The sequence below is a fragment of the Garra rufa genome, chromosome 2 (genome assembly GCF_049309525.1).
Source record: "Garra rufa chromosome 2, GarRuf1.0, whole genome shotgun sequence".
In the NCBI taxonomy this organism is placed as follows: Eukaryota; Metazoa; Chordata; class Actinopteri; order Cypriniformes; family Cyprinidae; genus Garra; species Garra rufa.
Genome location: NC_133362.1, coordinates 53,820,831 through 53,847,842, shown reverse-complemented (window position 1 = coordinate 53,847,842; position 27,012 = coordinate 53,820,831). Strand labels below are relative to the sequence as shown.

General features: G+C 38.7%; 15 non-coding genes across 15 annotated transcripts; 8 read left to right on the top strand and 7 right to left on the bottom strand.

The window, feature by feature from the left end:
- Nucleotides 1-2,323: 2,323 nt before the first annotated feature.
- trnaw-cca (transfer RNA tryptophan (anticodon CCA)) lies at nucleotides 2,324-2,396 on the top strand. The gene has a single exon. It is a non-coding gene; the product is annotated as a tRNA-Trp (tRNA).
- A 517-nt stretch (nucleotides 2,397-2,913) lies between these two features.
- Nucleotides 2,914-3,000, bottom strand: trnay-gua (transfer RNA tyrosine (anticodon GUA)). The gene is given in 2 exon segments: nucleotides 2,914-2,949; nucleotides 2,964-3,000. It is a non-coding gene; the product is annotated as a tRNA-Tyr (tRNA).
- A 1,057-nt stretch (nucleotides 3,001-4,057) lies between these two features.
- Nucleotides 4,058-4,129, top strand: trnaw-cca (transfer RNA tryptophan (anticodon CCA)). The gene has a single exon. It is a non-coding gene; the product is annotated as a tRNA-Trp (tRNA).
- Nucleotides 4,130-5,283: 1,154 nt separating this feature from the next.
- trnaw-cca (transfer RNA tryptophan (anticodon CCA)) lies at nucleotides 5,284-5,356 on the top strand. Its single transcript has one exon. It is a non-coding gene; the product is annotated as a tRNA-Trp (tRNA).
- A 517-nt stretch (nucleotides 5,357-5,873) lies between these two features.
- Nucleotides 5,874-5,960, bottom strand: trnay-gua (transfer RNA tyrosine (anticodon GUA)). The gene is given in 2 exon segments: nucleotides 5,874-5,909; nucleotides 5,924-5,960. It is a non-coding gene; the product is annotated as a tRNA-Tyr (tRNA).
- Nucleotides 5,961-6,512: 552 nt separating this feature from the next.
- trnaw-cca (transfer RNA tryptophan (anticodon CCA)) lies at nucleotides 6,513-6,584 on the top strand. Its single transcript has one exon. It is a non-coding gene; the product is annotated as a tRNA-Trp (tRNA).
- Nucleotides 6,585-7,101: 517 nt separating this feature from the next.
- On the bottom strand, nucleotides 7,102-7,188 carry trnay-gua (transfer RNA tyrosine (anticodon GUA)). The gene is given in 2 exon segments: nucleotides 7,102-7,137; nucleotides 7,152-7,188. It is a non-coding gene; the product is annotated as a tRNA-Tyr (tRNA).
- Nucleotides 7,189-7,740: 552 nt separating this feature from the next.
- Nucleotides 7,741-7,812, top strand: trnaw-cca (transfer RNA tryptophan (anticodon CCA)). The gene has a single exon. It is a non-coding gene; the product is annotated as a tRNA-Trp (tRNA).
- Nucleotides 7,813-8,329: 517 nt separating this feature from the next.
- On the bottom strand, nucleotides 8,330-8,416 carry trnay-gua (transfer RNA tyrosine (anticodon GUA)). Its single transcript is given in 2 exon segments — nucleotides 8,330-8,365; nucleotides 8,380-8,416. It is a non-coding gene; the product is annotated as a tRNA-Tyr (tRNA).
- A 565-nt stretch (nucleotides 8,417-8,981) lies between these two features.
- trnaw-cca (transfer RNA tryptophan (anticodon CCA)) lies at nucleotides 8,982-9,053 on the top strand. Its single transcript has one exon. It is a non-coding gene; the product is annotated as a tRNA-Trp (tRNA).
- Nucleotides 9,054-22,728: 13,675 nt separating this feature from the next.
- trnaw-cca (transfer RNA tryptophan (anticodon CCA)) lies at nucleotides 22,729-22,800 on the bottom strand. The gene has a single exon. It is a non-coding gene; the product is annotated as a tRNA-Trp (tRNA).
- A 1,181-nt stretch (nucleotides 22,801-23,981) lies between these two features.
- On the top strand, nucleotides 23,982-24,068 carry trnay-gua (transfer RNA tyrosine (anticodon GUA)). The gene is given in 2 exon segments: nucleotides 23,982-24,018; nucleotides 24,033-24,068. It is a non-coding gene; the product is annotated as a tRNA-Tyr (tRNA).
- A 517-nt stretch (nucleotides 24,069-24,585) lies between these two features.
- Nucleotides 24,586-24,657, bottom strand: trnaw-cca (transfer RNA tryptophan (anticodon CCA)). Its single transcript has one exon. It is a non-coding gene; the product is annotated as a tRNA-Trp (tRNA).
- Nucleotides 24,658-25,838: 1,181 nt separating this feature from the next.
- Nucleotides 25,839-25,925, top strand: trnay-gua (transfer RNA tyrosine (anticodon GUA)). Its single transcript is given in 2 exon segments — nucleotides 25,839-25,875; nucleotides 25,890-25,925. It is a non-coding gene; the product is annotated as a tRNA-Tyr (tRNA).
- A 517-nt stretch (nucleotides 25,926-26,442) lies between these two features.
- Nucleotides 26,443-26,514, bottom strand: trnaw-cca (transfer RNA tryptophan (anticodon CCA)). Its single transcript has one exon. It is a non-coding gene; the product is annotated as a tRNA-Trp (tRNA).
- Nucleotides 26,515-27,012: the final 498 nt, after the last annotated feature.

The following is a 27,012-nucleotide window of genomic DNA, read 5'->3' as shown; positions in this document are numbered from 1 at the left end:
ATCCCAAATTCCCGCTCTTTGCAGAGATAAATTTGGACATGATTTCTATAACAAGACTATAATACATTTCGCAAAGAATTGAATTACAGGAACATTTTGAGAATGCGATTTCCAACTCAGACATATCAAACATCAATATAAACCATTAAACTATTCAATAGTTATCAAAAGGGACATACACAATGAGTGATTAAAACATAATAGACAAATGTGTGGGTTACATATATGATAGGAAGTTATACATAGAAATGAGGAGTTGCTCCTTAGTTCTTAGCACATTTTAGGCGCATATGTACATCAATAGACAGTTTTCTGTGCCCTTCTGTGAGGGTCTGTTCTCTAAGCTGGGAGGTCAAAAGTTTAGGGAAGGAATTTCCGTTGTGTCCTGTGTGTGGGGGAAAACCAACCATATCGCTAATGACTTTAATCATGTGATGTTCAAAATGTGCATCTCTTTGACCATTAATCTTGGTTACTTGCTCCAAATTTGACAATCTCCTTATTCAAAGGATTTGATTATGAAGAAGTGTCTTTGTGTTAATTTTGCGAGTTCTTAGTAAGTTAGGTTTGCTTCAGGCTGGCGGTCTGGCGCCAGGCTATCAAACGTCAGATTTATGACGGGCCTCTTGTGGAATGTACGTCTGTAGAAGTGTTCTAACTTCTAATCGACTCTCTTAAATTGTCTGATTCGCGCTGAAATCCTACACTAAGTTTTCATATAAAATCAGGAATCACGAATATGACAAAATAATAATAATAATAATTTTATATATATATAATTAATTGTATAGCTATAATGCTTAATTTCATTCGTTTCGCTCTGTGGAAATGTAAAGAAAAAATCCTGTTTTTACCTGGAATTCGTTTTTAATCCCTGGTTTTAAACAAGCATATACATGAGATAATTTATTGCTTGAATAAACGTTAAAAAATAGTGCTAAATTTTATATAATTAAGGAAATTAAACAGACCTAGGCATTTGAAAAGACTAATAGTAAAATCTGTCTAATAATTCCAAAAAGAAAGAGAAACATTGGACATTGAATATTCGAGACATTTATTAGGAATACCATTTCTTAACAATAAGATGCTGCATGTGTTTATCCAGTCTAATAGAAGTGTGCGTCTCTCGCTCCCCCAACTTTCCCAACAAAAATCCCACTCCCTCTAGGAAAATACATAAAGCTGACATTACTGAGCTATATGCGTTTAGAAGTAGATTATTAAAATGGTACAATGGCATTGCTCAGTTCAACCGGTTGGGAAATCTGGGATTTTGTCCCGCGTCAGCATTTATTCAACAGTTAATAACGCTCAACATTCAAAAGGTAAATATTATTCAGCCAATAAAGTGTAGGTCTATGTATTTCATAGAAAAGTGTGTCTAGTACTACATAAATTACAAAGGTTTAATTGGCATCTTTATTTCAAACGACCCGACCGAACGCAACCCGAATATCATTAAAAATATTTTTGGATGACTCGTAACCGCGGGTGACCGCGGGCACCCGCTCATTTCGGATCAACCCGCGCATCACTGGTAGAAACCATCCTTGATTTTATCTAAGAACTTTTCTGATTTGATCGTAAGAGCGATTCAGAGAAACGAACGTACACACGAAATCCATGCGTACGCCAGTCATTCGGTTATAAATCACAAATGATCGTGGAATTGTGTGCAGCTGAATGTTCCGCCGTCGAAACGCCCCTGCTTAATTAATTAACATATAAAATGAGCTCATTCCTAAAGCAAAAACTCTGTGACAATGGCAAGTAAAAAGGAGCGCAAGAAATCAAATTATAGTGAGGCTGAACTATCTGCAATACCAGGCATTACCACAAGGAAACGGTCGTACGCCAAGCTGGAATCTGACGTGGAGATAAGTACTTGGCTGAATCCAGATCAGACGGTTGCATGTTCCAATCACATCAGTTGATCTCTTCTTGACATCCATAGTATAAAGTCTACAGCCCTTTACCGTGACTGATTTGCAAATTGAATCAAAGCAATTAAGCAAGGAATGCCAACTTGTTTTCTCGACCTTGTGGCCGCGACAGAGTGCGCCTGACCCCGGATCGGGAGGTTGCGTGTTCCAGTTATGTTGAGGTCAAGCGATCTGTTCTTGACTTTGTGAGTTTAAAGACTAGCTGATTTGCATAGTTTATCAAAGTGCTTAAGCATGAAGCACTAAATAATTTTTCCGCTATCTTGTAGTGCAACGGTAGAGTGTCTGGCTCCAAATCACCTTGAGGTCACCGTATATTTACTGATTTGCATTCTGTGTCAAGGGGGTTAAGCAAAATACATCACCCCTGGGTTCAGGACCTCGTGGCGCAACGGTAGCGCGTCTGACTCCAGATCAGAAGGTTGCGTGTTCAAATCACGTCGGGGGTCACGTGATTTCTTGTTGACTTCTAATGTGAAAAGAAGTCCTGTCGTTGTGTGCTGCAGTGGTTTCCAATCCCACCGCTCTGTATGTCTCCCTTATTAAACACACCTGATTAAGATCATTGGCTAGTTAGGAGAGAGCTCCATGAGCTCATCTGGGTGTGTCAGAAAAAGGAGACAGACAAAAATGCAGGGCCGTGTCTTCCAGAGTCATCGTAAGCCTAAGTTGATTGCAACTCTATTGGTTTCAATGCGTCTACGTTGTATTAAGGATTGCAACGCTTTTGGGAAACACAGCCCAGAGCAGGGGGTCCCCAGGATCAGGATTGAAAATCACCAGTGTACTGTGATAGATTTGTATCTTGACCTGTTATTTATATTAAGCCTGAGATCTCATGTAATAACCATTCCTGTCATTGTGTACTGTGACAGATCTGCCTCTTGACGTGTTACTTTTGCATATCTTGCCCTGCAATCTCTGAAGAAATCGTGGAAACATCTACGTGCCGAATTCAAAAGCCAGCTCCTTCGAGCCGGAATCGAACCAACGACCTAAGGATAGCTAATGTATTATCTACAGTCCTCCGCTCTACCAGCTGAGCTATCGAAGGCAGGATGACAAAAGGTGGCTTAAGCAGGAAACACCAGATAGGTTTGTGGTGTCTTGGGGTACAACGGTAGCTTGGCTGAATCCAGATCAGACGGTTGCATGTTCCAATCACATCAGTTGATCTCTTCTTGACATCCATAGTATAAAGTCTACAGCCCTTTACCGTGACTGATTTGCAAATTGAATCAAAGCAATTAAGCAAGGAACGCCGACTTGCTTTCTCTTGACGTGTTACTTTTGCATATCTTGCCCTGCAATTGTTTTCTCTTGACGTGTTACTTTTGCATATCTTGCCCTGCAATCTCTGAAGAAATCGTGGAAACATCTACGTGCCGAATTCAAAAGCCAGCTCCTTCGAGCCGGAATCGAACCAGCGACCTAAGGATAGCCAATGTATCATCATTTTTATTTTATTTTTTTAATTGAAAAAATTTCATAATACAATTATCAAGCATGTGTTTCACAGTGGAAATTTAAAAAAATAAATGATTAAACACACATTAAAAATACTTAACATTGTCAGCAATAAAGTAATAAAAAATCCTTTAGAATCAAAACTAATCAGATATATGAATGAAATTACAAACAATAAAGAACATCAACAATACAGAACAATATTTCTTTCCATACAGATAGTTATTCCAATGTATCATCTACAGTCCTCCGCTCTACCAGCTGAGCTATCGAAGGCAGGATGACAAAAGGTGGCTTAAGCAGGAAACACCAGATAGGTTTGTGGTGTCTTGGGGTACAACGGTAGCTTGGCTGAATCCAGATCAGACGGTTGCATGTTCCAATCACATCAGCTGATCTCTTCTTGACATCCATAGTATAAAGTCTACAGCCCTTTACCGTGACTGATTTGCAAATTGAATCAAAGCAATTAAGCAAGGAACGCCGACTTGTTTTCTCGACAGAGTGCGCCTGACCCGGGATCGGGAGGTTGCGTGTTCCAATTATGTTGAGGTCAAGCGAACTGTTCTTGACTTTGTGAGTGTAAAGACTAGCGGATTTGCATAGTTTATCAAAGTGCTTTAGCATGAAACCCCTGGGTTCAGGACCTCGTGGCGCAACGGTAGCGCGTCTGACTCCAGATCAGAAGGTTGCGTGTTCAAATCACGTCGGGGTCACGTGATTTCTTGTTGACTTCTAATGTGAAAAGAAGTCCTGTCGTTGTGTGCTGCAGTGGTTTCCAATCCCACCGCTCTGTATGTCTCCCTTATTAACCACACCTGATTAAGATCATTAGCTAGTTAGGAGAGAGCTCCATGAGCTCATCTGGGTGTGTCAGAAAAAGGAGACAGACAAAAATGCAGGGCCGCGTCTTCCAGAGTCATCGTAAGCCTAAGTTGATTGCAACTCTATTGGTTTCAATGCGTCTACGTTGTATTAAGGATTGCAACGCTTTTGGGAAACACAGCCCAGAGCAGGGGGTCCCCAGGATCAGGATTGAAAATCACCAGTGTACTGTGATAGATTTGTATCTTGACCTGTTATTTTTATTAAGCCTGAGATCTCATGTAATAACCATTCCTGTCATTGTGTACTGTGACAGATCTGCCTCTTGACGTGTTACTTTTGCATATCTTGCCCTGCAACCTCTGAAGAAATCGTGGAAACATCTACGTGCCGAATTCAAAAGCCAGCTCCTTCGAGCCGGAATCGAACCAGCGACCTAAGGATAGCCAATGTATCATCTACAGTCCTCCGCTCTACCAGATGAGCTATCGAAGGCAGGATGACAAAAGGTGGCTTAAGCAGGAAACACCAGATAGGTTTGTGGTGTCTTGGGGTACAACGGTAGCTTGGCTGAATCCAGATCAGACGGTTGCATGTTCCAATCACATCAGCTGATCTCTTCTTGACATCCATAGTATAAAGTCTACAGCCCTTTACCGTGACTGATTTGCAAATTGAATCAAAGCAATTAAGCAAGGAACGCCGACTTGTTTTCTCGACAGAGTGCGCCTGACCCGGGATCGGGAGGTTGCGTGTTCCAATTATGTTGAGGTCAAGCGAACTGTTCTTGACTTTGTGAGTGTAAAGACTAGCGGATTTGCATAGTTTATCAAAGTGCTTTAGCATGAAACACTAAATAATTTTTCCGCTATCTTGTAGTGCAACGGTAGAGTGTCTGGCTCCAAATCACCTTGAGGTCAGACGATCTGTTTTTGATCTCCTGAGTATAAAGTCCAACATCAAGAGTGTTCCTTGAGCACCGTATATTTACTGATTTGCATTCTGTGTCAAGGGGGTTAAGCAAAATACATCACCTCTGGGTTCAGGACCTCGTGGCGCAACGGTAGCGCGTCTGACTCCAGATCAGAAGGTTGCGTGTTCAAATCACGTCGGGTTCACGTGATTTCTTGTTGACTTCTAATGTGAAAAGAAGTCCTGTCGTTGTGTGCTGCAGTGGTTTCCAATCCCACCGCTCTGTATGTCTCCCTTATTAAACACACCTGATTAAGATCATTGGCTAGTTAGGAGAGAGCTCCATGAGCTCATCTGGGTGTGTCAGAAAAAGGAGACAGACAAAAATGCAGGGCCGCGTCTTCCAGAGTCATCGTAAGCCTAAGTTGATTGCAACTCTATTGGTTTCAATGCGTCTACGTTGTATTAAGGATTGCAACGCTTTTGGGAAACACAGCCCAGAGCAGGGGGTCCCCAGGATCAGGATTGAAAATCACCAGTGTACTGTGATAGATTTGTATCTTGACCTGTTATTTATATTAAGCCTGAGATCTCATGTAATAACCATTCCTGTCATTGTGTACTGTGACAGATCTGCCTCTTGACGTGTTACTTTTGCATATCTTGCCCTGCAATCTCTGAAGAAATCGTGGAAACATCTACGTGCCGAATTCAAAAGCCAGCTCCTTCGAGCCGGAATCGAACCAGCGACCTAAGGATAACCAATGTATCATCTACAGTCCTCCGCTCTACCAGCTGAGCTATCGAAGGCAGGATGACAAAAGGTGGCTTAAGCAGGAAACACCAGATAGGTTTGTGGTGTCTTGGGGTACAACGGTAGCTTGGCTGAATCCAGATCAGACGGTTGCATGTTCCAATCACATCAGTTGATCTCTTCTTGACATCCATAGTATAAAGTCTACAGCCCTTTACCGTGACTGATTTGCAAATTGAATCAAAGCAATTAAGCAAGGAATGCCGACTTGTTTTCTCGACAGAGTGCGCCTGACCCGGGATCGGGAGGTTGCGTGTTCCAATTATGTTGAGGTCAAGCGAACTGTTCTTGACTTTGTGAGTGTAAAGACTAGCGGATTTGCATAGTTTATCAAAGTGCTTTAGCATGAAACACTAAATAATTTTTCCGCTATCTTGTAGTGCAACAGTAGAGTGTCTGGCTCCAAATCACCTTGAGGTCAGACGATCTGTTTTTGATCTCCTGAGTATAAAGTCCAACATCAAGAGTGTTCCTTGAGCACCGTATATTTACTGATTTGCATTCTGTGTCAAGGGGGGTTAAGCAAAATACATCACCTCTGGATTCAGGACCTCGTGGCGCAACGGTAGCGCGTCTGACTCCAGATCAGAAGGTTGCGTGTTCAAATCACGTCGGGGTCACGTGATTTCTTGTTGACTTCTAATGTGAAAAGAAGTCCTGTCGTTGTGTGCTGCAGTGGTTTCCAATCCCACCGCTCTGTATGTCTCCCTTATTAAACACACCTGATTAAGATCATTGGCTAGTTAGGAGAGAGCTCCATGAGCTCATCTGGGTGTGTCAGAAAAAGGAGACAGACAAAAATGCAGGGCCGCGTCTTCCAGAGTCATCGTAAGCCTAAGTTGATTGCAACTCTATTGGTTTCAATGCGTCTACGTTGTATTAAGGATTGCAACGCTTTTGGGAAACACAGCCCAGAGCAGGGGGTCCCCAGGATCAGGATTGAAAATCACCAGTGTACTGTGATAGATTTGTATCTTGACCTGTTATTTTTATTAAGCCTGAGATCTCATGTAATAACCATTCCTGTCATTGTGTACTGTGACAGATCTGCCTCTTGACGTGTTACTTTTGCATATCTTGCCCTGCAATCTCTGAAGAAATCGTGGAAACATCTACGTGCCGAATTCAAAAGCCAGCTCCTTCGAGCCGGAATCGAACCAGCGACCTAAGGATAACCAATGTATCATCTACAGTCCTCCGCTCTACCAGCTGAGCTATCGAAGGCAGGATGACAAAAGGTGGCTTAAGCAGGAAACACCAGATAGGTTTGTGGTGTCTTGGGGTACAACGGTAGCTTGGCTGAATCCAGATCAGACGGTTGCATGTTCCAATCACATCAGTTGATCTCTTCTTGACATCCATAGTATAAAGTCTACAGCCCTTTACCGTGACTGATTTGCAAATTGAATCAAAGCAATTAAGCAAGGAATGCCGACTTGTTTTCTCGACAGAGTGCGCCTGACCCGGGATCGGGAGGTTGCGTGTTCCAATTATGTTGAGGTCAAGCGAACTGTTCTTGACTTTGTGAGTGTAAAGACTAGCGGATTTGCATAGTTTATCAAAGTGCTTTAGCATGAAACACTAAATAATTTTTCCGCTATCTTGTAGTGCAACAGTAGAGTGTCTGGCTCCAAATCACCTTGAGGTCAGACGATCTGTTTTTGATCTCCTGAGTATAAAGTCCAACATCAAGAGTGTTCCTTGAGCACCGTATATTTACTGATTTGCATTCTGTGTCAAGGGGGGTTAAGCAAAATACATCACCTCTGGATTCAGGACCTCGTGGCGCAACGGTAGCGCGTCTGACTCCAGATCAGAAGGTTGCGTGTTCAAATCACGTCGGGGTCACGTGATTTCTTGTTGACTTCTAATGTGAAAAGAAGTCCTGTCGTTGTGTGCTGCAGTGGTTTCCAATCCCACCGCTCTGTATGTCTCCCTTATTAAACACACCTGATTAAGATCATTGGCTAGTTAGGAGAGAGCTCCATGAGCTCATCTGGGTGTGTCAGAAAAAGGAGACAGACAAAAATGCAGGGCCGCGTCTTCCAGAGTCATCGTAAGCCTAAGTTGATTGCAACTCTATTGGTTTCAATGCGTCTACGTTGTATTAAGGATTGCAACGCTTTTGGGAAACACAGCCCAGAGCAGGGGGTCCCCAGGATCAGGATTGAAAATCACCAGTGTACTGTGATAGATTTGTATCTTGACCTGTTATTTTTATTAAGCCTGAGATCTCATGTAATAACCATTCCTGTCATTGTGTACTGTGACAGATCTGCCTCTTGACGTGTTACTTTTGCATATCTTGCCCTGCAATCTCTGAAGAAATTGTGGAAACATCTACGTGCCGAATTCAAAAGCCAGCTCCTTCGAGCCGGAATCGAACCAGCGACCTAAGGATAGCCAATGTATCATCTACAGTCCTCCGCTCTACCAGCTGAGCTATCGAAGGCAGGATGACAAAAGGTGGCTTAAGTAGGAAACACCAGATAGGTTTGTGGTGTCTTGGGGTACAACGGTATCTTGGCTGAATCCAGATCAGACGGTTGCATGTTCCAATCACATCAGTTGATCTCTTCTTGACATCCATAGTATAAAGTCTACAGCCCTTTACCGTGACTGATTTGCAAATTGAATCAAAGCAATTAAGCAAGGAACGCCGACTTGTTTTCTCGACCTCGTGGCCGCGACAGAGTGCGCCTGACCCCGGATCGGGAGGTTGCGTGTTCCAATTATGTTGATGTCAAGCGAACTGTTCTTGACTATGTGAGTGTAAAGACTAGCGGATTTGCATAGTTTATCAAAGTGCTTAAGCATGAAGCACTAAATAATTTTTCCGCTATCTTGTAGTGCAACGGTAGAGTGTCTGGCTCCAAATCACCTTGAGGTCAGACGATCTGTTTTTGATCTCCTGAGTATGAAGTCCAACATCAAGAGTGTTCCTTGAGCACCGTATATTTACTGATTTGAATTCTGTGTCAAGGCGGTTAAGCAAAATACATCACCTCCGGGTTCAGGACCTCGTGGCGCAACGGTAGCGCGTCTGACTCCAGATCAGAAGGTTGCGTGTTCAAATCACGTCGGGGTCACGTGATTTCTTGTTGACTTCTAATGTGAAAAGAAGTCCTGTCTTTGTGTGGTGCAGTGGTTTCCAATCCCACCGCTCTGTATGGCTGCGTCCGAAATCGCCTACTTCTCTACTATATAGTAGGGGAAAGCAGTAGGCAAGCGAATAAGTATGTCCGAATCCTTAGTATTTATAAAAGAGTAGGCGAGAATTAGTAGGCGAATGCACTAATTCTCGTGAGATTCAGGTGTACGTCTACTTAAAGTGCGTCCGAATATGCCTACTTACCTACTATATAGTGGGAAAAAAGAGTATGTGAAGAAAGAAGTACATTCGAAACCTCAGTATTCATAAAAGAGTAGGCGAGAAATCCCCGGATGTCCTACTGCTTCAGCTCAGATTCTGAAGTCTTTCATCGATGGATAATTTTCAATCCCAGGAGGCCAAAACGTCATCATCGAATGTGATTGAGAACCGCAATGAAGGTGTTTACAAATGTGAGTATTACAAACCAAAACACGGTTCCCTGTCTTAAAAATCATATTTGTTGAGCTACTTTATCGTAAACTGTTGATTTGCATAAGGTGCCAAGATGTTATACAGTAGCCTATGCTATAGTATATTTGTGATTTCGCTGTTAAAACATGTTTTATGACGTATAGCGAACATTAAACTCCAGGAAATACACGTACGTCTTCAAAAGCGGATTTACATAAAACATACATTTTAAAGACATTAATGTCTACTTAACAAATGACAGGAAAATGTTCTAGAGCACATCACAACATGAAACATCTGAGTGAGTGATGGACGCTATGTGAGAATTCACTGTCACTGCTTTACATTAATGTAAGTAATGTAAATAAACACATGTACATATAGTAGGCCTAACTGAACTTCAAACTCATTTCAAACAGAGCTATAACAGAACTTTTCTGATTCTTGATTTATGTGCCTTTGTTGCAGATCTTTTGTGGTGGAGCAGGACCTGAAAGGAAAGGTGACTGCAGCATTTTTGGGGAAAAGTAAAATCCGAAACTTAATATAAAGATTGATCATTTTGTAACTTCCAATACAGAGATCTAATGACATTGTGCTGTTAAAATGACAGCTTTTGTAATATATTTGTGCATCTTTGTATGATCTGAAATGTCTGCAGACTGGTGTGTGCAGTAAGAAAGGAGAAATCCACAGAAGCATCCTGGAAATGGTCTAGTGCCATCGATGAGACCCTCCATCACTCCACCTGCCCTTTGCCTCATCTGGACCAGATGTTGCAGTGGTCTCTTCATCCTCAGTAGAAAAAGACTAAAAGACCAATATGTTTAAATAAAGCTTTGTTCCATGTGTATTTATTTATGTTCATGGTTACTTTTATTATTTTACTAATTTATTCATGTTTCCTGATGTTGTCAGTAAATAAAATATAAGATTTTCATAAGCGTATGCATTTATTCATTACTTCATAGAAAAAAAAACATTATGCTTGTTTAACTAGAAATATCATTAATTATTATTCAGCATTTATCTTTATTATTGTTGGTAAGTGTTGGAGTGGGCTAGCAATGCAGTCTAAAGTTATTTTAATTTCTAAGTAGTAATACTTACATTTTTAGTAATACAGAATTTATAATTCCATACGAACTCAGGGAAAGACTTAAGTATCTTTAACAAAGAACAATCATGACAGAAAACATAACTATAATAGGTTTGCATACAAAGTACAAGATTATATACAGAAAAAAATATTAAATATATTTGAATATTCATAAAATTGCAATGAATTAAAAATTGCATTTGTTGTTTTTGTTATTTATTTATTATTTATTATTAGAAATTCAGCAAGAAAAAGGAAAACAAATCAGATCTAAGCTACTTTTGCACAATTTTGCCCATTAACATATTCAAGACAACAAATTTGGGGGTTTTAGTCATTTTAGTATTGTTAAAAATATAAAAACTTAAATCAATCCAAAATAAGCAAATTTCATCAACATCAAAATGTTTACCGATAGATGAATTAAATCCGCCGCTCATAACATTTCATGTTGCGCTTGTTATAACGTCATAGGTCACATGATAACGTCAACATGGCGGAACGCATTCATACTCAAGGAGATATGGCTGTTGAGTAGGTACTCTTTTAGCACTCGTTAAGTAAGTACTTATTGAAATTAAGTACCTACTCATTGAGTAGGCGATTTCGGACGCAGCCGGTGATATGCTTTATAACAATTGGAGCTCTCAACACTTCAAGATTTCTGCATCTTCATTTTGCACTACATTTAGAAGAAAAGCTGCCTATATATTTCATATTTCAACATGTTTCACTTTATTACACTTGATATGTCTGACAGCATAGTTTGGTAGAAAGCCCAATATTTAAAATGTGTACTTGTGTCATGCTAAGTAACAATAAAAGATTTACTCATCAAAATTAATTTTTAAGACACTTAATAAATTTTGTGAAAAAAGGTTTCTGCACCGAAACATTGCAATTTTGATTTTTAGGTAGAATCTCAAACTCTCACATTTGTAGTTTTTAATATGTTTAGCACATATTATAAAATATATTTAAATATAAGTTTCAGTGAAAAATAACCTTAGGGGTTATCCCGAAGTTTCAACGTCACAACATTAACTTTTTCTATTAACTATTTCATGTGGTGAAGGTACACACAGCTATGAATAAATGATAAAGAAAGCAAACCAATTACATTTAAAAGACTTAGATTTGCAGAAAACACATAGTTTGTGCTTAAAATACTTAATAATAAGCCAAATCAAGGAAAGTAAAAGAGTCAAGCAAGCATCAACATAATATAATATATGAAAGTCTGAAAATATTAAATGCAATTAGACAATGTTAAAAGACTATTCATAGGCATAAATGTAGCCAGATCTTTAATTTGGCTGGTAGTCGATTATGGATAAATTTCACCACGTGCAGTGATTTAACCAAAAATCACTAATTCTTGATACTAATAATAACCCAGCTAGAAATTTTTGGTTCTAAAAATGTTTTAAGAACATTACCAAGCAATGTTCTAGCAATGTTTTTAGCAGGTAGTTTTATTTTTGTTCCCACAACATTCTCTCAAATAATAGGATAACATTCTCTAAAAACATTCTTAAAATGTTCAGTGGTAACATTGTTAGAACATCATTCCCTAACATTCTTACAATGTTTTTAGCGGGTAGTTTTATTTTTGTTCCCAGAACATTCTCTCAAATGATAGGATACATTCTCTAAAAACATTCTTAAAATGTTCAGTGGTAACATTGTTAGAACATCATTCCCTAACATTCTTACAATGTTTTTAGCGGGTAGTTTTATTTTTGTTCCCACAACATTCTCTCAATTGATAGGATAACATTCTCTAAAAACATCCTTAAAATGTTCAGTGGTAACATTTTTAGAACATCATTCCCTAACATTCTTACAATGTTTTTAGCGGGTAGTTTTATTTTTGTTCCCACAACATTCTCTCAATTGATAGGATAACATTCTCTAAAAACATTCTTAAAATGTTCAGTGGTAACATTGTTAGAACATCATTCCCTAACATTCTTACAATGTTTTTAGCGGGTAGTTTTATTTTTGTTCCCACAACATTCTATTGAATGATATGAAAACATTGTCAAAACACATTCTTAAAATGTTCAGAGATAACATTATTAGATCATTCCCTATTCCCTAACGCTCTTTTAATGTTTTTAATGGGTAGGTCTATTTTTATTCTTATAATGTTCTCTTTAAAGACATTACAACATTTTCTAAATGCATTTTTGTAAAAATCAGTGAAAAAAAAGTTACTTTTTTTCATTTATATATATTCTACTATTTTTTTTACAGTATGTTTACTTTTAGTTCTTACAATGTTCTTCAGATTGTTACGATAACATTTTCTGTAAATAAAAAACCTTGAAAAGATCTTGTGATGATCTTCTAAATGTTTATTAATAATAGTGTTAGGACATTATATTTTAACATTATTAAGTTAACAAAATGTTTAGTTATATTTTTGGAATACCATGCACTAACAATATTATAAAGACACCATACACACACAGTCAAAAAAGACAGTTTTTAAAGAGAAGAAATTTAGAACATTATTTATTTTTATTAACATCTTTAAATTAATAACATATATACATTGGTCTGCTCAAGGAACACAACAGTTTTAAATTTTTTTACAAGACACAATCTTAAAAAAAATTACAAAATAAAAAAGCTTCCTTGAAAACTACAGCAGAAAAAAAAAATTTAATCCGAGTTGGACGATTCAATCACTCCCCTCTGGTGCTCCTGCATGGTCCTGACTTTCAGCCAACGGCACTTCACTATTCCCCTGAATAGACAATAATAATAATAATAATAACATTTAAAAATTGTAAATATATGAAGGTACACACACACACATCATGGGTAAAAGACATACAAAAAAAATTTCTTTGGTTTGTTAACTTTTGCTTAATTTGTTTAAAAGTTCTATCATTCTATCTCTTCTTTTATTTTATAAAACACTATGTATCTGTCAGGATTATGTCTGTGTCTTGTCCTGTTCTGTTCTGTTTCCCAAGTGTTTTTCCCCCATGTTTCTAGTTCTATGGTTTAGTCCTTGTCTCCCCCTTTAGTTCAGTCTCATTTAGTCTAATCTTGCCCATATTTGTATTTCCCCCTCGTTATCTTGTTAGCTTGTTTGTGACCACGCCCCCGTTTCAGTGTATTTAAGAGTCTGTGTGTGCACTCCCCATTTGTCCGTCAATGCTAACTGTTACCTCTGTTTACTTGTGTACATGTGCTCACCTTATACTCCCGGTTTTGTTTTGTTTGTATTAGTTACTGTGTTTTATTTAATAAATCTTTATTCGTTTTTCTACTCCGGTTCTCCTCATCATTGTCCCTCTCCACAACCCCGCCTGGATCGTGACAGTATCAAACTAATAAAAACAGACCTTTATACAGTGATGCATTATTATTAAGACAATAAGTGTTTAAAGTTGATTCTACAGCTAAGATATCGCATCGGCTATATATCATCAAAATAAGAACAATTTACACATATCCATTCCGTTCAAAAGTTTTCACCCTCTAACTCTTAATGCATTATTTCTTCTTCTGGAGCATCACTGAGTGTTTGAATCTTCTGTAATAGTTGCATATGAGTCCCTCAACTGTCCTCAGTGTGAAAAGATAAATCTCAAAATGATACAGTCATTTTTGGAAAGGGTTCAAATACACAAAAATGCTGAAAACCCAATGAATTTGTGGAACCTAAAGGATTTTTCTGAAGAACAGCAGGCAGTTGAACTGTTCAGGACAAACAAGGGACTCATGAAAAACCATCACAAAACATGAAAACAGTCGTGGCTCATCCGGGAAGCGACACACAGTTTTAACATTCAAGGGTGTGTAAACTTTTGAACAGGGTCATTTGTATAAATTCAGTTCCTATTTGTCTTGTGAAGTATATATAAACATCTGTTGTGTGAAATAGCTTTTTAAGGACAGTATTAATTAAAAAATAACAAAGTTTTCATGATCCCTTTTATTTACCTAAAATTACTAACACATATTCTGGAAGGTGTATGTAAACTTTGGCTTCAACTGTACCTATATCAATGTAATAAAAACGTGCCAGAGTTCACATATTGACGTTTTATAATAAACACTTCATACATATACAGGTCCTTTTCAAATAATAAGCATATTGTGATAAAGTTCATTATTTTCTGTAATGTACTGATAAACATTAGACTTTCATATATTTTAGATTCATTACACAACAACTGAAGTAGTTCAAGCCTTTTATTGTTTTAATATTGATGATTTTGGCATACAGCTCATGAAAACCCAAAATTTCAAAAAATCTAAAAAAATCTAAAAACATTTAGCATATTTCATCCGACCAGTAAAAGAAAAGTGTTTTTAATACAAAAAAAGTCAACCTTCAAATAATTATGTTCAGTTATGCACTCAATACTTGGTCGGGAATCCTTTTGCAGAAATGACTGCTTCAATGCGGCGTGGCATGGAGGCAATCAGCCTGTGGCACCGCTGAGGTGTTATGGAGGCCCAGGATGCTTCGATAGCGGCCTTAAGCTCATCCAGAGTGTTGGGTCTTGCGTCTCTCAACTTTCTCTTCACAATATCCCACAGATTCTCTATGGGGTTCAGGTCAGGAGAGTTGGCAGGCCAATTGAGCACAGTAATACCATGGTCAGTAAACCATTTACCAGTGGTTTTGGCACTGTGAGCAGGTGCCAGGTCGTGCTGAAAAATGAAATCTTCATCTCCATAAAGCTTTTCAGCAGATGGAAGCATGAAGTGCTCCAAAATCTCCTGATAGCTAGCTGCATTGACCCTGCCCTTGATAAAACCCAGTGGACCAACACCAGCAGCTGACATGGCACCCCAGACCATCACTGACTGTGGGTACTTGACACTGGACTTCAGGCATTTTGGCATTTCCCTCTCCCCAGTCTTCCTCCAGACTCTGGCACCTTGATTTCCGAATGACATGCAAAATTTGAGCAACAGTCCAGTGCTGATTCTCTGTAGCCCAGGTCAGGCGCTTCTGCCGCTGTTTCTGGTTCAAAAGTGGCTTGACCTGGGGAATGCGGCACCTGTAGCCCATTTCCTACACACGCCTGTACACGGTGGCTCTGGATGTTTCTACTCCAGACTCAGTCCACTGCTTCCGCAGGTCCCCCAAGGTCTGGAATCGGTCCTTCTCCACAATCTTCCTCAGGGTCCGGTCACCTCTTCTCGTTGTGCAGCGTTTTCTGCCACACTTTTTCCTTCCCACAGACTTCCCACTGAGGTGCCTTGATACAGCACTCTGGGAACAGCCTATTCGTTCAGAAATTTCTTTCTGTGTCTTACCCTCTTGCTTGAGGGTGTCAATGATGGCCTTCTGGACAGCAGTCAGGTCGGCAGTCTTACCCATGATTGCGGTTTTGAGTAATGAGCCAGGCTGGGAGTTTTTAAAAGCCTCAGGAATCTTTTGCAGGTGTTTAGAGTTAATTAGTTGATTCAGATGATTAGGTTAATAGCTTGTTTAGAGAACCTTTTCATGATATGCTAATTTTTTGAGATAGGAATTTTGGGTTTTCATGAGCTGTATGCCCAAAATCATCAATATTAAAACAATAAAAGGCTTGAACTACTTCAGTTGTGTGTAATGAATCTAAAATATATGAAAGTCTAATGTTTATCAGTACATTACAGAAAATAATGAACTTTATCACAATATGCTAATTTTTGGATAAGGACCTGTATATGTAACATGTTTTGTGTTTAGATCTACATATTCAGAAATAAGGCTAAATGTTCTAAAACTGTTTATTTACATCTTGATTTTTATATCAATATGTTTGGTGAATTAATCCAGAAACACATTTTATGCTAATTAAAAGTCTCTTCCCATTTTAACAACAATCATTCGGTAAAGCTTATCTAGAATATATTTTATTTGAATACGACTTTTGGAAAGTGTAAGACTGACTTATCTTTACTCAAACCATGAGCTAATGCTGTATTCAAGACATAACTAAAGAAGTGATGGAAAGTGTTTCCGTGATTTGTAACATGTTGTCACTGATGGATTTGCTGGTGTTTTTACTATCTGCATTTGTTGTAGTATGGTAAGCTCTCGGCCGCTGTATTTGGGTGTTTTAGAGGAGGCACAGTTTTGGAGAGTGCTCTGAAGGATGGCAGGTCTTGTGTTTTAAACAAGGGGGGGGGGGGGGGGGGGGTACATCGATCGCGGGTTCATACAGTATAATACATTCTGTTTACAAGAGCAACAAGATTTGAAGCTCATGGCAGACGCCCAAGAGATTCGCGCTGTGATTGGCTAAATGTTACTTCACTCAAATCTAAGTAACAAATCAGAGACCAGGGGCGGAAATATTGGCGCTAGGTCAAAAAAAAGTGCGGGGGACAGAATCACCTGTTTCTAAAAGTGAAACCGTCCCCCCCGGTTGCTACGCCCCTGTCGCCAGGCATTTACATCAGTAATGCGCGGGTTGATCCAAAATCCAAAACAGTTACCCGCAGTTACGAGTCATCCAAAATAATGGTTGTTTGAAATAAAGATGACAATTAAACCTTTGTAGTTTGTATAGTACTAGACTATTTCTATGAAATACATAGACCTACACTTTATTAGCTGAATAATATTTACCTTTTGAATGTTGAGCGCTATTAACTGTTGAATAAATGCTGACGCGGGACAAAATGCCCGATTTCCCAACACGTTGAACTGATCAATGCCATTGTACCATTTTAATAGGCTACTTTTAAACGCATATAGTAATGTCAGTTTTATGTATTTTCTGAGAGGGGGTGGGATTTTTGTTGGAAAAGTCGCAGGAGAGACGCACACTTCGATTAGACTGATAAACACATGCAGCATCTTAAATTGTTAAGAAAATGGTATTCCTAATAAATGTCTCGAATATTTTGATTATGTCCAATGCTTCTCTTTCTTTTTGGAATTATTAGACACATTTCACTATGTCTTTTCAAATGCCTAGGTCTGTTTAATTTCCTTAATTATAAAATTTCTAGCACTATTTTAAACGTTTATTCAAGCAATAACATATAAATGATCTCATGTATATGCTTGTTTAAAACCAGGGATTAAAAACGAATTCCAAGTAAAAACTGTATTTTTTCTTTACATTTCCAGAGAGCGAAACGAACGAAATTAAACATTACTTAATAAATTCAAGGCACTATAATTTCCTTATTCATTTGATACAACTATTATAGCTATACAATTAATATATATAAAATAATATTATTTTGTCATATTCATAATTCCTGAATTTATCTATAAAAACTTCGTTTTGAATTGCATTCATTATGTTTGTATAAGAAAATTCGTTAACCTAGCCTATTAAGTTGATTTAATATTCTTGATTATTTTGAAAAGAAGTTAAAAGTTAAGAAAAAAGGAATAAGCTTGTAGTCATATATATATATATATATATATAGGCCTATATATATATATATATTATTTATGGCTATAGGCTAATCTTTTTCTAAACACTTATTACACTGTAGATCGAAATAAAATAATTCTTGATCATATTTAATCGTGTAGAATCACTGACATAAAGGAAAGACAAAATAAATCACAACAAGAACAATCTGTATTTTTCTTTTAATCAAGAACATTTATTTTGACAAAATTACCTAATTAATGCCAAATGATGTTTGACAGTGAACGCATCTCCACCGCATATAGCCGCATATAATCGCTGGTGTCAGTCGCAAATATTAGACAGGAAGCGGGTCGGGTACAATAGTTTCTTTCTTTCTTTCTTTTTTTTTTTTTTTTGCGGTCCGAGTTGCGTTAGTTGAAAACGTCGGTCGGATTAGGGTTGTTTATACATTGACCCGCGCATCACTGATTTACATTAGTTAACAACATTTATTGTGATCTTAAAATTATATTTAAAGGAAAATAAAATTTCACTCCTCAGGGGCCCTCCCCCCACTTGGGGCCCTGGTAATTTAGTCCCCCTTTTCACCCAACTACGACGTCCCTGGAATTGTAGCCATTTCGACCACTGGATGTATTACTCTCCATTATACATAAATTAATTTATCTTCTAGGTTCTACAGTAAAGTATTACTTTAGAAATCCATGCGTATTCTTTAAAACAAGTTGTGCACTATATAGTATATCAATAATAAACCTGTTCGTATGAGCGGAGCAGCGGTGGAAGGCGCTTGCTGATGCCTCGAAGTCATGGCTGTCTGTAGTATCCTTAGGCTTTCAAGGAGTTCACTGTTTTTCTCTGGGTTATCTTGACCGATTCTTTGGACATTGTTAAGCAATGAGTCAATCACACTCAAATGATAAGAATTACAGTTTCCACGATGAAAATTGCGTTTGATTGATAAAACTTTTCTTCTCACTGCATTGACTACGGCTAGTGCTTCCATTTCGTAAATGGGTATTCAACGTAAAAGACGATATTCCGCCTTCTACTGGACTGGACGGTTTAGTTAAAAACTCAGCACGCAGTCTACACATAGTATTTCCGGTAAAATCGAGGGCTCAAAAATTTATCCAGTAAAAAAAAAAAAAAAAAAAAGGCGACATTTTATGAATCTGTGTTTTAAATTAATCTTTCATTTATGACAGGGTTGGGCTCCCACCTACTGGCGGTTTTAGACAGCCATGATTCCAGGACAATAGCATACTCAGCAAAATATATCTCTTAATTGCTTATCGATTAAACATAATATCGCAAATGTATTTCCCAATGTTTGACTAAAATAATAATAATGATAATAACAACAACACATTTTATCAACTAGTGTCAACTAGCCTATTAGCCTATATATGTAGCTCAAAAATTTGCATGCATGTTACAGTGCATAATAAACACCAAAATTATATGAAATTTTATCTGGTAAACTTGATCATACCAGACATTTTGACCGACATTAACTTTTTTAGAGTAAATGTTCACTCTAAAAAAGTTAATGTCGGTCAAAATGTCTGGTATGTGTGCTGGTTCGATTCCGGCTCGAAGGAGCTGGCTTTTGAATTCGGCACGTAGATGTTTCCACGATTTCTTCAGAGATTGCAGGGCAAGATATGCAAAAGTAACACGTCAAGAGGCAGATCTGTCACAGTACACTATGGCTGCGTTCGAAACCGCATACTCAATGTGTAGGTACTTAATTTCAATAAGTACTTACTTAACGAGCGCTAAAAGAGTACGTACTCTACAGCCAAATCTCGTTGAGTATGGATGTGATCTGCACGTCTTCCGCCATGTTGACGTTATCATGTGACCAACGACGTTATAACAAGTGCAACAACTTAACATATAGCGAGGTTTAATTCATCTTTCTATAAATATTTTGATATTGATGAAATTTGTTCATTTTGTGGTCATGTTGAAGAAACAGCTGTTCTTTTATTGTGATTGTAGTAGATACGTTTTGGGTTCATTTAGGTTTTTGTATTTTTTAATTCTTAAAGAAATAATTTTTGTCAGGAAAACCCAAATTCTTAATTTTTTGAATAAGTTATTTCTGTTGTTTTGTATTCAAAATTGTTTATCCATACGCAAAGCTAGCTTAAATTCTTGTTAAATTTCTCTTTTCATCCCTGAGGCTTATCAATAACAAAAACAAATCCAATTTTTGATAAACGATGATGTGAATATTTTGATTATTCAGAGATATTTAATCATATTTCCCTGTGTATATAATTGCATACTATGATGTAAGCAAGCCTAATAGTTATGTTTTTAGTTTTTCTCATTATGATTGTTCATTGTTAAAGATAAATACCATCTTTCCCTGAGCCTGTAATTGTAAGTTAGGTAGTATTAGTAATAAAATGAAAATAAGCACAACAGGTGCTCAAACACCTCATAGCATCAGTAACACAACAACCCCACCTAGTACATCTTCCTCCATGTTTGCAATATCTGCACAAAGGAGACGTGGATCAGCTGCTTGAAGATCTTGTGTTTGGAGGTGTTTTTTGAGGATTTTACACTCAAAAAATGTAAGTATTACTGCTTAGAAATTAAGATTACCTCAGAATGCACTGATCAATAATAATGATAAATGCTGACCTATAATTAATTATATTTTTTAGTAAAACAAGCATGTTTTTTTTTTAATCAAGTAATTAATTAATGCATATGTTAATGAAACTTATATTTTATTTACTGATAACAACATGGATATATGAGTAAAATAATAAAATAACCATGAACATAAATAAAGACACATGGAACAAAGCTTTATTCAGACATATTGGTATTTTAGTCTTTCTCTAGATGCTCTCGCCGGCTCTTTGGTCTCTGAGGATGAAGAGACCACAGCAACATCTGGTCCAGATGAGACAAAGAGCAGGTGGAGTGATGGAGGGTCTCATCGATGGCACTTGACCATTTACAGGATGCTGCTGTGGATTTCTCTTTTCTCACTGCACACACCAGTCTGCAGCAGACATTTCAGATCATACAAAGATGCACAAATACAATACAAAAGTTGTCATTTTAACAGCACAATTTCATTAGATCTCTGTATTAGAAGTAACAAAATTACCAAACTTTATACTAAGTTACAGATTTAACTTTTTTTCCCCACAAATGCTGCTGTCACCTTTCCTTTCAGGTCCTGCTCCACCGCAAAATACCTGCAACAAAGGCACAGAAATCTAGAATCAGAAAAGTGCTTAAAGTTTTTTTTATTTAAAAAAAAACTGCAACTTTAGGTTTAAATAGATGTCTGTAGTGTACTCACTCAAAGCCTTTGATGGCAGCACTGCTTCATCAGTCACTCTTCACCAGACAAACATACTTGTCTCATCTGTCCCTGTAACATCCACACAAGATTCAGTTCCCTCTGATTTGTGCATGAGCTCAATACTACATTTATGAGGTAGCTGTTGTGTTAATTGGCTTTTTATCCAATACAAATGCTCCTGAATATATCAACAGTACTATTAAACAAATGAAATAGATAACTCATGTTTACTTGTTTACTAACTATATTTTTATTTACATTACATTAATCTAAAGCAGTGTTGACAACAGAGAATTCTACATAAACTCACACAACGTCCATCACTCATTTAGATGTCTGTTTCGTGTTGTGCTGTGCTCATTTAATTCTCTCAGAACATGTTCCTTTCAGTTGTTAAACATTTAGTAATCATCTTTAAGATGCTACGGTCGCTATACGTAATAAAACGTGTTTTACAGCGAAATCACAAATATACTTTAACGTTACACGTATTGACACCTTATGCAAATCAGCAGTTTACGATACAGTAGCTCAACAAATACGATTTTAAGACAGGGAACCGTGTTTTGGTTTGTAATACTCACATTTGTAAACACTCTCGTTGCGGTTCCCAATCACGTTCGATGATGACGTTTTAGCCTCCTGTGGCCTCCTGGGATTGAAAAGTGTGCATCAGATGAACACTTCAGAATCTGGGCTGAAGCAGTAGGACATCCGGGGATTTCTCGGCTACTCTTTTATGAATACTGAGGTTTCGAACGTACTTCTTTCTTCACGTACTCTTTTTTCCTACTATATAGTAGGTAAGTAGGCATATTCGAACGCACTTTAAGTAGACGTTCGTCCGAATCTTGCGAGAATTAGTGCACTCGCCTACTGATTCTCGCCTACTCTTTTATGAATACTGAACATTCAAACATACTTTTTTGCTCGCCTACTGCTTTTTGCCTACTATATAGTATGGAAGTATGCGGTTTCGAACGCAGCCAATGACAGGAATGGTTATTACATGAGATCTCAGGCTTAATAAAAATAACAGGTCAAGATACAAATCTATCACAGTACACTGGTGATTTTCAATCCTGATCCTGGGGACCCCCTGCTCTGGGCTGTGTTTCCCAAAAGCATTGCAATCCTTCATACAACGTAGACGCATTGAAACCAATAGAGTTGCAATCAACTTAGGCTTACGATGACTCTGGAAGATGCGGCCCTGCATTTTTGTCTGTCTCCTTTTTCTGACACACCCAGATGAGCTCATGGAGCTCTCTCCTAACTAGCTAATGATCTTAATCAGGTGTGTTTAATAAGGGAGACATACAGAGCAGTGGGATTGGAAACCACTGCAGCACACAACGACAGGACTTCTTTTCACATTAGAAGTCAACAAGAAATCACGTGACCCCGACGTGATTTGAACACGCAACCTTCTGATCTGGAGTCAGACGCGCTACCGTTGCGCCACGAGGTCCTGAACCCAGAGGTGATGTATTTTGCTTAACCCCCTTGACACAGAATGCAACTCAGTAAATATACGGTGCTCAAGGAACACTCTTGATGTTGGACTTTATACTCAGGAGATCAAAAACAGATCGTCTGACCTCAAGGTGATTTGGAGCCAGACACTCTACCGTTGCACTACAAGATAGCGGAAAAATTATTTAGTGTTTCATGCTAAAGCACTTTGATAAACTATGCAAATCCGCTAGTCTTTACACTCACAAAGTCAAGAACAGTTCGCTTGACCTCAACTTAATTGGAACACGCAGCCTCCCGATCCGGGGTCAGGCGCACTCTGTCGCGGCCACGAGGTCGAGAAAACAAGTCGGCGTTCCTTGCTTAATTGCTTTGATTCAATTTGCAAATCAGTCACGGTAAAGGGCTGTAGACTTTATACTATGGATGTCAAGAAGAGATCAACTGATGTGATTGGAACCTGCAACCGTCTGATCTGGATTCAGCCAAGCTACCGTTGTACCCCAACAGTGTTGCCAGACGTACGATAATTATCGTATTTGTACCATAATTTTGACCTCTGTACGATGTACGATCAATAATACCACAATGTACGATAATTTCTGAATTTTGTGACACCATGGTCGTTGTAATTATAGAGCTTCTATTCTCAAAGATGTAGTTGTGTGGATCCTACGTCTACCTTCATGATTGTGAGGAGACGTGAACGTGGTGTTACGCATCCAATCTTACGTCTTCTCAACCAATCATCGTGGAGAATGGCTCTCTCTCACGAGCACAAGTTAACGTTCCTGTCGCACTTAGGTCAGTTGTTTCAAAACTGAGGTTGTTAGTTTAAAAATAAAGTATAGAAATTGAGTGCTGAAAAGGATAAATAGCTGTAACATCTAGATAAATAGCTGTATTTTGAACGTTTGACTCGGGTAAGATAATTAGTTTTTATCATTACAATAAGGTATAGAAAATGAGTGCTGAAAAGGACAATAGCTGTAACATCTAGATAAATAGCCGATCTTTATTTTGAACGTTTGACTTAAATATGATAATTTTCTCCCAAATACGATAATTTTGAGCTTCTGGTACGATACTTGGACATTTCCAATCTGGCAACACTGTACCCCAAGACACCACAAACCTATCTGGTGTTTCCTGCTTAAGCCACCTTTTGTCATCCTGCCTTCGATAGCTCAGCTGGTAGAGCGGAGGACTGTAGATGATACATTGGCTATCCTTAGGTCGCTGGTTCGATTCCGGCTCGAAGGAGCTGGCTTTTGAATTCGGCACGTAGATGTTTCCACGATTTCTTCAGAGATTGCAGGGCAAGATATGCAAAAGCAACACGTCAAGAGGCAGATCTGTCACAGTACACAATGACAGGAATGGTTATTACATGAGATCTCAGGCTTAATAAAAATAACAGGTCAAGATACAAATCTATCACAGTACACTGGTGATTTTCAATCCTGATCCTGGGGACCCCCTGCTCTGGGCCGTGTTTCCCAAAAGCGTTGCAATCCTTCATACAACGTAGACGCATTGAAACCAATAGAGTTGCAATCAACTTAGGCTTACGATGACTCTGGAAGACGCGGCCCTGCATTTTTGTCTGTCTCCTTTTTCTGACACACCCAGATGAGCTCATGGAGCTCTCTCCTAACTAGCTAATGATCTTAATCAGGTGTGTTTAATAAGGGAGACATACAGAGCGGTGGGATTGGAAACCACTGCAGCACACAACGACAGGACTTCTTTTCACATTAGAAGTCAACAAGAAATCACGTGACCCCGACGTGATTTGAACACGCAACCTTCTGATCTGGAGTCAGACGCGCTACCGTTGCGCCACGAGGTCCTGAACCCAGAGGTGATGTATTTTGCTTAACCCCCTTGACACAGAATGCAACTCAGTAAATATACGGTGCTCAAGGAACACTCTTGATGTTGGACTTTATATTCAGGAGATCAAAAACAGATCGTCTGACCTCAAGGTGATTTGGAGCCAGACACTCTACCGTTGCACTACAAGATAGCGGAAAAATTATTTAGTGTTTCATGCTAAAGCACTTTGATAAACTATGCAAATCCGCTAGTCTTTACACTCACAAAGTCAAGAACAGTTCGCTTGACCTCAACTTAATTGGAACACGCAGCCTCCCGATCCGGGGTCAGGCGCACTCTGTCGCGGCCACGAGGTCGAGAAAACAAGTCGGCGTTCCTTGCTTAATTGCTTTGATTCAATTTGCAAATCAGTCACGGTAAAGGGCTGTAGACTTTATACTATGGATGTCAAGAAGAGATCAACTGATGTGATTGGAACCTGCAACCGTCTGATCTGGATTCAGCCAAGCTACCGTTGTACCCCAACAGTGTTGCCAGACGTACGATAATTATCGTTTTTGTACCATAATTTTGACCTCTGTACGATGTACGATCAATAATACCACAATGTACGATAATTTCTGAATTTTGTGACACCATGGTCGTTGTAATTATAGAGCTTCTATTCTCAAAGATGTAGTTGTGTGGATCCTACGTCTACCTTCATGATTGTGAGGAGACGTGAACGTGGTGTTACGCATCCAATCTTACGTCTTCTCAACCAATCATCGTGGAGAATGGCTCTCTCTCACGAGCACAAGTTAACGTTCCTGTCGCACTTAGGTCAGTTGTTTCAAAACTGAGGTTGTTAGTTTAAAAATAAAGTATAGAAATTGAGTGCTGAAAAGGATAAATAGCTGTAACATCTAGATAAATAGCTGTATTTTGAACGTTTGACTCGGGTAAGATAATTAGTTTTTATCATTACAATAAGGTATAGAAAATGAGTGCTGAAAAGGACAATAGCTGTAACATCTAGATAAATAGCCGATCTTTATTTTGAACGTTTGACTTAAATATGATAATTTTCTCCCAAATACGATAATTTTGAGCTTCTGGTACGATACTTGGACATTTCCAATCTGGCAACACTGTACCCCAAGACACCACAAACCTATCTGGTGTTTCCTGCTTAAGCCACCTTTTGTCATCCTGCCTTCGATAGCTCAGCTGGTAGAGCGGAGGACTGTAGATGATAAATTGGCTATCCTTAGGTCGCTGGTTCGATTCCGGCTCGAAGGAGCTGGCTTTTGAATTCGGCACGTAGATGTTTCCACGATTTCTTCAGAGATTCCAGGGCAAGATATGCAAAAGTAACACGTCAAGAGGCAGATCTGTCACAGTACACAATGACAGGAATGGTTATTACATGAGATCTCAGGCTTAATAAAAATAACAGGTCAAGATACAAATCTATCACAGTACACTGGTGATTTTCAATCCTGATCCTGGGGACCCCCTGCTCTGGGCTGTGTTTCCCAAAAGCGTTGCAATCCTTCATACAACGTAGACGCATTGAAATCAATAGAGTTGCAATCAACTTAGGCTTACGATGACTCTGGAAGACGCGGCCCTGCATTTTTGTCTGTCTCCTTTTTCTGACACACCCAGATGAGCTCATGGAGCTCTCTCCTAACTAGCTAATGATCTTAATCAGGTGTGTTTAATAAGGGAGACATACAGAGCGGTGGGATTGGAAACCACTGCAGCACACAACGACAGGACTTCTTTTCACATTAGAAGTCAACAAGAAATCACGTGACCCCGACGTGATTTGAACACGCAACCTTCTGATCTGGAGTCAGACGCGCTACCGTTGCGCCACGAGGTCCTGAACCCAGAGGTGATGTATTTTGCTTAACCCCCTTGACACAGAATGCAAATCAGTAAATATACGGTGCTCAAGGAACACTCTTGATGTTGGACTTTATACTCAGGAGATCAAAAACAGATCGTCTGACCTCAAGGTGATTTGGAGCCAGACACTCTACCGTTGCACTACAAGATAGCGGAAAAATTATTTAGTGTTTCATGCAAAAGCACTTTGATAAACTATGCAAATCCGCTAGTCTTTACACTCACAAAGTCAAGAACAGTTCGCTTGACCTCAACATAATTGGAACACGCAACCTCCCGATCCGGGGTCAGGCGCACTCTGTCGCGGCCACGAGGTCGAGAAAACAAGTCGGCGTTCCTTGCTTAATTGCTTTGATTCAATTTGCAAATCAGTCACGGTAAAGGGCTGTAGACTTTATACTATGGATGTCAAGAAGAGATCAACTGATGTGATTGGAACATGCAACCGTCTGATCTGGATTCAGCCAAGCTA